Raw genomic sequence first — 12,294 nt, 5'->3', positions numbered from 1 at the left:
CGTGTTTGGGTTTCCAAATCTACTATAAACAAATTGCAGGTAGTTCAAAATTAATTTGCTATAATCCTGACAAAGACCAGGTCTGGTAAACTCATCTTTCCAGGTTTGGAGTCATTGCACTGACTCCCTGTCAACTTTCAGATTGATAAAACATTTCTAGCCTGACCAGTAAGGCCCTATATAGTGTAGCGGCACATTATTTCTCACAAGTTGTAACTGTCTATACTCCAAGGTGTGAGTTCTCTTCCTCTGATTCTGGTCTTCCTCCTACATGTGCTCTATGGGTGATCGGGCATTTTCTTCCTATGCACCAAAGCTTTGGAATTCCCTCCCTATTGAGATTTGACAGACTGAATCTTTTAATTTTTTAATACTTTTTAGGATAACTTTCCAGTTATTTCTTTGTGATGTATGTTTGAGGTTTATTTTATTTATTTTTTTATTCTTATGCTTGTAAAGCACTTTGAGTTTTTTCTTTTAAAGGTGCTATATAAAAAAATATATATGATTATTATTATTGTTATTATTATTATTATTATTATTATTATTATTATTATTATTATTATTATTATACATGTATCAGACTGCCTTATTAGCATACTAGCATTTGTTTTTTTTGGTTGGCTGAACATATTTAATCGGAATCTATAAACAAAATAATATAACATGTATAATGTTACTTATTGTCTGTGTCATAACATGGAATGCATGATAGCAGAGGCAGATGCAAGTTCTAGATAAGAACATTTTCCAGAGTGTTTTATATTTGTTCTCATTCATACAACTAAACAGCAATGACGCCTTGTTAAGGGGCCTAGGAGTGGCAGCTTGGTATGGCTAAGATTTAAACTCAAATTTCAGATCCATTGTCCAATTCCTTAATCACTACTTAATATCACAACACAAAACGGCCAATGGATTGGAAAGCAACAAACATTGTGTTGGAATTCTGATCTGAAGGTTGTGAGTTCAAATATCAGCAACAACAAGCTGCTGTTGGGCCCTTAAGCAAGGCCCTTAACCCTCACTTGCTCAGTTATGGAAATAAGATAAATGTAAGTGGCTCTGAAAAAGGGTGTCTGCCAAATGGCGTAAATATAAACGATTGTTTATGGCTCTTGACCAACTAATTGCACTACTATTTGTGTTTGATCATGGTTAGATATTTTATATTCTTTAACTATAGCATACCAAAATTATATAACTATATAACATAATATAAAACACTCTCTAAATGCTCTTGATGTTGCTCATTGTCCCCGACCCAGTACACTAGCATGTCGTCTGTAAGTCGTAACAGAAATGAGCAATTTATTTCAGTATATAAAAGTATAGTAATCCATGCACATGATATATTTGGAATTCGAGTCAAGGTCAATCCCTGCATTAACTCATCTTTTTCCATATAAATTCACACACACAGACAATTTCAGGATCATAAGTAGGGTTTTTCTATTACAGGATATTTGTACACACATTTCTTAGGTTAATGTTGAAGTTACATTGAAGAAACATGAATTTTGATTACATGAAAGATTACAAAACTTTGAACTGTATTTCCGGTAAAATCCGCAAAAAATGATTCTGAATTCAATTCATTTTTAGTTGTCTCAAAGCAGCTTTATAGAGATAAAGCAGTTATAAAATAATGTATAAGTTTGTTCCCTATAATTGTACGTTTGTCCCTAATGATCGATCCAGTGGTGACTATGACAAGGAAAAACTCCCTGAGATGGCATTTTGGAAGAAACCTTGAGAGGAACCAGACTCAAAAGGGAACCCATATTCATTTGAGTGTCACCGAATGTCTATTCATTACAGCTCCATCATTGTTAAGGTGTGCAGTGACAGATGTTCAAATGCAATCTTTGATTCTGAGCCATTGCAGCAGACTTCTTCTTCTTCTTCTTTCGGCTTCTCCCATTAATGGTCGCCACAGCGGATCATCTGTCTCCATACCCTCCTGTCCTCTACATCTGCCTCTTTTAACCCAACCCCCTGCATGTCTTTCCTCACCACATCCATAAACCTCCTCCTTGGCCTTCCTCTTTTCCTCCTTCCTGGTGGCTCCAACCTCAGCATTCTTCTACCGATATAAACCCCATGTCCCTCCTCTGCACATGTCCAAAAAATCTAAATAGAGCCTCCCTCAATTTTTCTCCAAAGCATCCTACAAGCGCTGTCCGGTTGATATTGATTATATTCCAAATCCATCCGAAAAGTTCTTGAGTTGCTCAGTCACTTTATTGATCTTTAGGATGTTGATATGGTTTGACCCCCAGCTGCATAGTGTCTCCAGTTTAAGAGAACCCCATCTTGAGGTAGGGTGTTGGGATGAATCAGGCAAATCCGAGGAAAGGAAAAGCCAGACGGTAACACAGACGTGAATGTTTTCTGTTAGTAGGGTGTTTTGCATGTCTGTAGGATTTCATTTAAACATCATTTTAAATTTAAGGTCATTAAAATATTTTTTGCAATTAAGACTTTTTTTTAGCCAATCAGGCAGTTTCACCCACTCTGTAGTGCCAGAAAGGTTTACACATCGAAAATGAAATAGATTAATCTAAGAAACATTGGATGAAATCATAGAGGACTACTTTAGGTGTGGTTTCACAAACATTTCACAATATGTGTGTCAATGACATTCATAAAAAAAAAATTTAAAAAAAGCATGTAAAGCCTGAGGTGTAAAACATTTTCCTAAAGATTAAAACCTGTCAAGTACATTACTGAACAATTCTGATCACAGTTTACTTGTAGTCCCTTTCCTTCACTCTGTGTGTCTGTGTTTGTGTGTGTGTTGCCCATGGTTGTTGCTATGCCCCCATAGCCCTTAGGGACCAGAAAGAGAAAATGTTGTCCTTCCTCTCCCACAACATCAATCGGACAAAGCTGGTCATGTTTACCTGAGAGAAGATTCTCCTTTCTGCTTCTTGTCACACTGACTAAAAGGATTGTAAGAGGATTTGCACCACCAGGTTAGTTCCAGAATGATGAGAGCTCATGGAAATGCTGGAAAGTAAGGGTCGCAGTCTGCTGTTACATCTAAGAAATTCATTGAAGGACAAATGCACAAACCAGACATTCCCTTGTAATGTAATGTAAAATGTGCCTTCAAAATCATCTGCAATCCAGTTGCTAGGGTGTGTCTTTGTGTGGTGGTTGGAGTGTGGTGTCAACATCAATGTCTGTGTTGCCCAGAGGTTTTTGACTGTTGATTTTTTTTTTTTTACACAGTAAAGTACTGAGTAAAAATGGATGTGGCTTTGACCTCCGGAAGCATAAATCTCTTCCTCTCAGCATGTATTCACAAAAAAACAAACACAACACAGTATAGAGCAGCAGCAGATTGTTGATAGATATTTAATGTTTTGGTTGTAAAGGTTGTAATGCCTTTATCAAGAGTGACTTACAACTGAGCAGTTGAGGGTTTGCTCAAGGACCCAGAAGTGGCAGCTTGGTGGTACAGGGATTTGACTCTGGATTTTTTCCATCCAAAGTCCAATGCCCTAACCACTGATCTACCATCTCCATGATCATTAGTGGTAGATCAGAGGTGGGGATGGATCATCAGTAGTCGGTCATCAGCAGATCATTAGTGGTAGATGAGCATTAGGTGATAAATTGCAAGTGATTGATTATGCTGTAGACAAGCATGCAGACTAATAGTAGCTCAGTAGTGGTAAATATGTAGTAGATGAGTAAGTGGTCAGTCAATGAAGATGAGATAATCAGAAATAAATCAGCTGTAGTTGATCCATGGGGTAGATTAGCCATAGATCAATGGTAGAATAGCAGTGGAAGATGAGTAGTAGATTAGCAGTGGTAGATTGCAGATCTATGTCAGTGGAAGGTCTAGCATCGGTGGTAGTTTTGTGGTGGATTAGCGGTGATAGTAGGTTAGCGATAGATTCAGTAATAGTGGTAGTTTAGTGGTAGATTAGCAGCGGTAGAAGTTTAATGGTAGAATACTAGTGGTGGCAGTTCATTGGTAGATTGCTAGTTTATAAGAGGTCATTTTTGAGTGGACAGCAGTGGTGGTAGTTCAATTGTAGATTAATACAAGTGTCAGTTCAGTGGTCGATCAGTGGTAGATCAGCATTGATAGTAGTTCAATGGGAGATCAGTAGTTGATTAGTAGTTGCTCAGTGGTTGATCAGCTGTGGTGGTAGTTTATCTTTATCTACATCTATATATTAAAGACCTGCATGTTATTTGCAAAATTAGATCTCAGTCCCTGTTAAAGAAAAGAAGCCCCATAGCAGTGCTGCCACCACCATGCTTCACAGTTTCCATACATGGTTTTGTTTGGTTGATAAGCCTCATTAATTATGTGCCAAACATCTTTTAAAAATATGCTCCAAAAATGTCTTGTTAGACCATCATAACTCATTTTACAACACAGTAGGGGATTATTTATTTTCGGGTAGGTTTGGATGCTTGTTTGTTTCCATAAAAATTGGCTTTTTTCTCACCACCATACCCTGTACCCAACCATGTAAAAAATAAGAGATTGTTGTCACATACAGAGAGTAATCAGTATGTAACCAAATATTCCTGAAGCTCCTTTAATGTTGCTATAGCCCTCATTACCGTCTCTATGGTAAGTTTTGTTTAGTTATTTTGTCAATTTCGTAGGGACGTCCTGTTCTTGCGAATGTCGCAAAAGTATCTAATGTTCTTAACTTGTTGATACTTTAAATGCTGCAGAAAGAAAATAAATGTTATGAAATTGTTGGCTAATGACAAGAAAAAATAGAATAAGAGGGAGGCAAGGGGAAGAAAGGGTCACCTTTTGCAGAGAAAAGGCTGGTGTGCCTCTGGTAAAAGTGATTCTAGTACAGATGGTGTATTTGGAAAGAAGAGTTGGTGCAGCACTATGAGTTGCCTCTGGCAAACCTGAACAATAACTCTGAGGCTGAACCTCTCATGCTCCTCTGAATGAAAAATTGAACTTTCATCCTGACTGCCCACCATCTTCAGACCTCTAAATAACATCTAAATCATATGGCGTGTACACACACACTCACACACTTTCTCTATTTGTTTACTGGACCACCATAAGACAAATTCATAAATACCACAGTAGGAGTTTTAGATAAATACTGGCAGCTTCACAAAGCTCAGGCATCCTTTCGGGTTATTCAGATACCATTTTTTGTACTTGCACCAACATGCAACTGCTAAATAAGTTATTTAAAGGCAATTTTGCATAAAAATGTAAGGCATGAAACAATCCAAATGAAAGTTGGTAGGCAGCTGTCGAATATAATTGCAGCACAAAAGACGGCTACTGACCAAAGTTCAAGATTTAGTTGCAGTAGCCTACACATGGACATTAAGCCTCAGTGAAAGTAAGCACAAGTTCACTGAAAGTTAAATATTAGGAAATTGACCAGGTATAACTTTTTTTCAACTACCTTTTGGAGCCTAAGATCCCTGTTCTTGACTGATGACAGTGAAATCTGAAGTAACCTTTCACTGTTATAGCCAATTCACCTCAAGGTTTGAGCATGCTGGGATGTTTTTCTACACACTACCACAGTTGTCAGGTGTGGTTTTTGAAATGTGTGTATACTTGCTCCAGATGTTTTCATCTGGCCTCTCTGGTCAACAAGGCATTTCAGATTGCAAGAACCTGCCACTACAATCTTTTTTAATAGATTTTTGTCTTCGAAATGTTAACTGTTGTGTGTATACCTACAAACAGCGACCATGTCTGGAGCCATTACCCATTCCAAATCAAGGTAGTCTACATGTTTGATGTAAAGCTCTTAATCTATATCTTGATTTCATGCACTGGGCAGCTGCCATATAAATGGCCCTTGGATTAACTACATTGACGAGTAGGCTATAGGTGTAGGTAAAGTGTATGTTATATTCTACTGTAGGTGTTGAGTGGAAGCATTTTTAAAACGAGCCATACCAGGATTTATGTGTTTATTTGAAAAATCTAACAGTTCAGCAACAATATAGCAATTCAAAAAACGGCTTGGTAGTATCAGGTGAATGAAGATGGGAACCGAGCAGATACATTTTAACTTTTCAAATATGAACTGTGTGTGTGTGTGTGTGTGTGTGTGTGTGTGTGTGTGTGTGTGTGTGTGTGTGTGTGTGTGTGTGTTATTGATATTGGTGACTAAGGACATTACGGGTTGTGTGTGTCACCCAGATGAGGATAAGTTCCTTTTTGGAAAATGGTTCCTCTCAAGGTTTCTTCCTCATGGCAAAATTATAAGGTACAAAATTATAGGCACTAAATAGATAATTTTTTTATATAACCTTATAACAGCTTAATAATCCCTGTGAAGCTGTTTTGAGACAAGGTCCATTGTTAAAAGTGCTATTCAAATAAAAATGATTTGAAAGCACTGTGTGTGAAGATTCTCATTTATTCAGATGCGGTTATATGGAAATCGAGTCATGTCATTTCATCCTCAAAAGTATCTCCTTTTATTCTTCAGATGAAAGTACATGGCTGATTCTGGTGATGAGGTGTTGCTTTTTCTGTGTTGGTACATTGACCAATGTAGTGGTTGTTTTGTCTCTCTGATGTAAAGCTCTAGACACTTTTAACTGCACTGGACGACGTAAACTTCATTGCTCCCCTTGTGTTTTGGTGTCCAGGCTAGAAAGAAGTTGATAGAAGTCCAGTTGACATACCGTGAGCGCGCCCAAATATAAGCACTGAATTGTACAAATATTTTTATTTTGAACATAAATAAGCCGCACCTGTCTATAAGCCGCAGGTGTCTACACTAATGTACTTTACACAGGCTTTAACAAAAGAAAATATGTTGCGCTTCCTTTAGGAGCATAGCGTTATTTTGGGAATAGCATGCCACTGCTTTTTTTCCGGTATTACTGCGTGTGTGCATGACGAGGTTTATGTCCTTATTATTTTCTGATGCTCATTTCTAAGTTTCTTTGACTAACTCTTAATGCTGTTGCCAAGAAAAATAAAAAAGGACGAGTTTTGGAAACCTGTCTGTGCTTATATGATTTCTGTTGTAACTTGAGTTAGCGAGCTCTCCCTTCACCCAGACTCAACGCATTACAACGGCTTGTATCTAAACAGTAGCCTAGCAAGAAAGTAATTGTTCACTGTCTTCCTCCTTCCTTTCACAACTATTTATCTCGGGAGTTTATCTTTTGGCATCGTCGTGCGTTTAAAAATCACCCGGTGGATGTTTTTTCTCCTGATGCCGTGCAGCTCAGAACACAGGTGAGGTGTGTTTTTTTGTTTCCGTTCGGAAATGTCATTGGTCTAATGTTATGGGGCTCAGTTTTTTTGGCTTGAAGTTTGTGAAAACGGGAAAAAACCCAGGAAAAATTCATAAATTAGCCGATTCGTTGTTTAAGCCGCGGGGTTCAAAACGTGGGGAAAAAGTAGCGGCTTATAGTCCGAAAAATACAGTTACTTTACTTCCAGAGAAATCTGAAGAAAATCTGAAAAATATGTCTACCAGACTCAAATAAGAAATCAATCCTAGTGTTTGTTTGATTTTTTCCCTCTGATGAGATTCAGTATTTATACTGAAGCAGGTTTGGTGAATGCAGTACTTGGTCAGAGGTCAGTATGAGAAATGTGGTATTATAATAAAGGTTTAAGGCCCTGAGGGATATTAATTCTTTTTTTTTTTTTTTTCTCAAGTAGGAAAATGAATCGTGGATGCATAAAAATAGAATGAATTTTGTCTGCAGTTTCTCTGTGAAACAAGGGCTGATCCCACATGGGGGTCAGGCCACGCTGCGTACTGAAATGATTACCCAGCATACTGTGGTTGATTGTCTACTTAATCTCTCTGCGCTGTGACAAAGATCAGTGGCGGTGCCAAGTCGGCACGCTGGAGTGGGTAAGGTGGAAGAAATGGAGCATCGTGTGGAAGGACGTGACCGCAAATCCGCTGTCACTGACCTTGGGCCAGAGAGCATTTGAATAAGGAAATGCCTGCTGTGTGACGCAGAATATCAATTAGGCTGCTATTACGGGGTGTGGAGTGAGGAAAGAAGGGCACTGTGGCCAATTTTGGTTTGCATAATGTGCTGAAATACCCGAGCAGGTACTTATTCAGGGGAGAGCTGGTATTATGAGGAAGGTGTAAAGCCCGGAGGGACTTTAAATCCTTATTTTCAAGCAGGAGAAGCTGCATTAAAACATTTCCGAGATGGGATTCAGTGCCACTCTATTCCCATACCTGAGAAATGTCCTGCTAGCGACAGAATGTGTCCTATATTGCATTGCTTCTGTTGCAGACACCCACCGACAGGGTGGACGGGCACCATTTAATCCGCCATGATAATTTCCCTGGTGGAGCAAATTAAGAGCTTTTTTTTTTTTTCTCCACACATGTGAAGGTGACCTTGTCCACCAAACCTGCCATTTGCACAGTTTAATTTTTTTATTTTCTTTTTTTTCTTTCTCAACCATGCGACTTAATCAGAGTTGATACAAACAGCCCCTTAACAGCCGGGAAGAAATAAATCATTAATTAAGAGAACCATGCAAATTAGAGAGGAAAGAAAGGCCAAAGGGAGAGAGGAAATGAGAAGAAAGTCAAATACACATATGAGGACAGGGCCATATTACTTTTTACCTAAACTTTTACAATTTCAATATTTGGGAAGTTCAGCTTAGCTTGGCATATTAACCATGAACCTGCCTTATCTGTTTTTGTATCTTCCATTATGCATAAAATCCATGGCTGAAGTTGGTTTCCATTCTTGTCCAGGTAAAATGTAACATTTGGACAAATCTTAACAAAATGAAGAATGTTGATTGGCCAAATGCAAATGTTATAAACAAATATATTTATTGTAATGTTTTAATTATCTAAATATGTAAAAGAATTATAATAATAATTGTAAGCGATATATTGAACAAAAGAGAAATAAGTAAATTATTTCCATACTGATCGAAAAGAACAGCATTATCGAATGTAAAAGCTATCAAAGACCTTGCACATCCCTGTCAGATTAACTCGTTTGATCAGAAAAGTTCATGAAACCGCAGCTAATCATCCAAGGACAGGTGCATCACAAGATTTTATGTTTTCTCAGACTAGAGAGAAATTAAGATAGAAGCCAGCACTCAGGTGAAAAGAGTTGCAGGACAACCTGAAAGCAGCAGCAATAAAAAAAATGTATATAGAGAACAACAAGCAACAAACTGCACCTCAATTATATCTCATTTTCTCGGGTTTCCACATATATAGTGGTAGGCTTAGCCTGATTATCGGTTTGCCTTTTTCCTGCAGATATTTTTCCGGTATCTTGCTCCCCATGCCTGTGCAGTAATGTTTGTGCATGTTAATGGCAGCACTTTGTACAGCGAAAGGTTAGAATCATCATGAACCAACGCATTGTCTATGCAAAAGATGACCTATAAGATTGGTAAATCTGTTCCACACAGCCACCAGCTGTTTTAAACACACATACACACACACCGGACCGGACCAGACCAGTCAGTTCCTGACTCGGCAGAAACTAAGTGTAGTTTGTGTTGCATTGTTTGAGCAATTTGTTTTAGACTAGGTTGAATGTGACAGGGTTACATTCAAAGTCTTGAATTCATCTCTGGTGTGTTTATGCAACACACACACACACACACACACACACACACACACACACACACTTTTCATCTCTCAGGTCTCCTGTGGATCGAATGATGAGAGGCTCACTTCATTAGTAGTGTAATCAGGTTCATTAGTGCCTCAGAGACACTCAGGTACCAAACTGGCTGAGATCAATCATAGAGAGTGTGTGTGTGGGGAGGAGTTATCTCACCGAGACAGGCCGTGTTTTGTGTGTGTGTGTGTGTGTGTGTGTGTGTGTGTGTGTGTGTGTGTGTGTGTGTGTGTGTGTGTGTGTCTGTGTGTGTGTGTGTGTGTGTGTGTGTGCATCTATTTTATATCTTGGTGGTAAACCACAAATATGTGCCTAAAAAGATGGGAATATCTGACAGCGTGTTTTTGTATATAAAAAAAATAAGAGACAAGATTTAGCTGTAGCATTGCATTCATAATTATATCAATGAAAGGTCTTCAGAAGGATAGTAAGACAAAGTTGCATGTGCTTATATGCAATAATCACGCATACATATTTACTCTGCATGTTTTACACAATTATAACCCCTATTTTTATCACACCATTTAATTTTTGGTGCTGATCCATGGAACTGTAGCTACAGCCCCAGGAAACCAACATCCCAATTGCCCTTAGATCCCTTCTCACCTCGCTTTATCACGTCCTCTGTGTCCTTGAATGAGCTGGAGTATGTATTAGCTTTGTCGTACATGTACTGGTTCATTGTATTACTATTAATTCGACTTTTAAGTCACTTTTAATAAAGAAACCATGGCAATGATGACAATGTGGCTATTAAAACTGACTACATGTTTGGAACCGAGAGCTGGTTACCAGTAATACATGATTTTTTAATTTTTTTGAATAACACATTTTGTATTCACATGATTTCTGATAACTTTGACCTTTAAAATTTGAACCTATAAATGATGCCCAGATTATTTTAAATGACAAAAACATAATATTCGCTTAAAAAACACATTATTTGGTAATCCTGTCGGTAATAATGTAACATTATATCAGTGATTAAAATGACTTAGGGGAATTAGTAGCTTATTGGGTAACACACTGGGTTAATGGTCAGAAGGTCACCACTCCCACGCTGCCACTTCTGGGCCCTTGACCAAGGCCCTTCACTTTCTCTGTGTCTGGAGTGCTGTATCATGGCTTGACCCCGGGATATGCGAAGAAATATTTCACTGTGTTTTAGTGTAAATATTTGTAAAAGTAAAATCACTTTCATTCTTTTCTCTTACTCTCCTTCAGGAAACAGATTTCTCTTGTTTTCTCAAAATTACCAATTTGTGCACTAGATCCTTTACCTATATGTTTATTTTAATAGAAACACTTGCTCTGGCTCAGTCAGTAGTTATAAACCTATAGGAATGACCTTAATAGGGTAAACTTATTGGGATAAATCTATAGGGATGAGTTTATTGGGATAACTGTATATGGATACATTTATAGTTTTAACCTTATTGGAAGATATAGGGATAATGTTTAAGGGATAAAATTATAGCAATACATTATAGGGATATATTTTTACTCTGGAAAAAATGGTTTGTTGGATTGACTTAATTTGTGTGATGTTTTTTCAAGTTGGCTGTACATAATGTTTTTGAGTAATATCAAATAAATTATTTTAAGCAGTTCATTCGCAGCTCAAATATTGTAAATAAATGTTGCACTAATTTCCTTAGTACTTCTAACTAAGCTGTTGTTTAATATATGAAAATTCTAATTTGTTTTTGTTGATTTAGAGCAATTAAAAAGTTTAATTCTTACATATAGGGTAACATTATTGGGTTATTATATTGGGTTACATTTTTACATTTACGGGTAAATCTATAGCGATGTCAGTCGGAAGAACGTGCCGGAAACCGAAATGCAATAAACGATGTTTAATGAAATAACACAGGGCAAAAGCAGAAAACGGCAAACCAGAGTCTAGGTCCAGGTTTAGTGAATCCTGGTCAAGTCAAGGAACAGACAGAAGCTCAAAGAGCTAAACAGAGTCCCGTAACTATAAAACCAAGCTTCTACATGTAGTGAAGGTAGCTTGAGTAGTCCAGCAGTGTTCGTCAGCCTAAACTGTAGAACGGACAATGTACGGAGGGGAACGGAGGTGGGGAACGGAGGTTATATAGCCTGGAGGCTGATGAGCTCCAGGTGTAGATGATTAGCACGTAGGAGAGCTGCTTGGAGTGATAGGTGGGTTCTGTGAAGGTGTGACTGGTGGATCCCTGACAAGTGATTTAGTTTTTAAAGGATAACCATACTGAGATAACCTTATAGGAATAAATCTACAGGGATAGCCTTGTTAGGATTAATAAATAAGGGATAGCTTTATAGTGATAAACTTCTAGGCATAATTTAATAGGGATAACCTTTTTGGGGATAAACTAATAGGGAAAATGTTTAGGGATACACAAATAGGGCTACATCTATTTTTCTGTAAAGCTACTTTGTGACAATGTCCATTGTCAAAAGCCCAATAGAAACAAAATTAAATTGTATTAAATGGAATTGTGGCCCTGATAGCCAACATGATATAAATGTATCATAGCTAGTTTTATATCTGTTTCAGCTCGCAAAAGCAAACAAAACATTTCATGACATTGTGTCTCTGCAATGTCAGTTCCTTAATGGGAATTTCTTATTTATAGAACTGTCGTATAAAAGCAACATCGCACTTGCAGCACACTGAAT

General features: G+C 37.8%; 1 protein-coding gene and 1 long non-coding RNA gene across 2 annotated transcripts in view; both read left to right on the top strand.

The window, feature by feature from the left end:
• The window catches only part of adarb2 (adenosine deaminase RNA specific B2 (inactive)), a 246,600-nt gene that overhangs the window by 152,039 nt on the left and 82,267 nt on the right, over positions 1 to 12,294 (top strand). The window lies entirely within an intron of this gene.
• On the top strand, positions 6,980 to 7,377 carry LOC310730804. Its single transcript, XR_014534968.1, has 2 exons — positions 6,980 to 7,242; positions 7,328 to 7,377. It is a non-coding gene; the product is annotated as an uncharacterized lncRNA (long non-coding RNA).

Source organism: Silurus aristotelis (assembly GCF_946808225.1).
Source record: "Silurus aristotelis genome assembly, chromosome: 1".
Classification (NCBI taxonomy): domain Eukaryota; kingdom Metazoa; phylum Chordata; class Actinopteri; order Siluriformes; family Siluridae; genus Silurus; species Silurus aristotelis.
The sequence above is the reverse complement of the archived record's forward strand: the minus strand, read 5'-3'. Positions and strand labels throughout refer to the sequence as shown.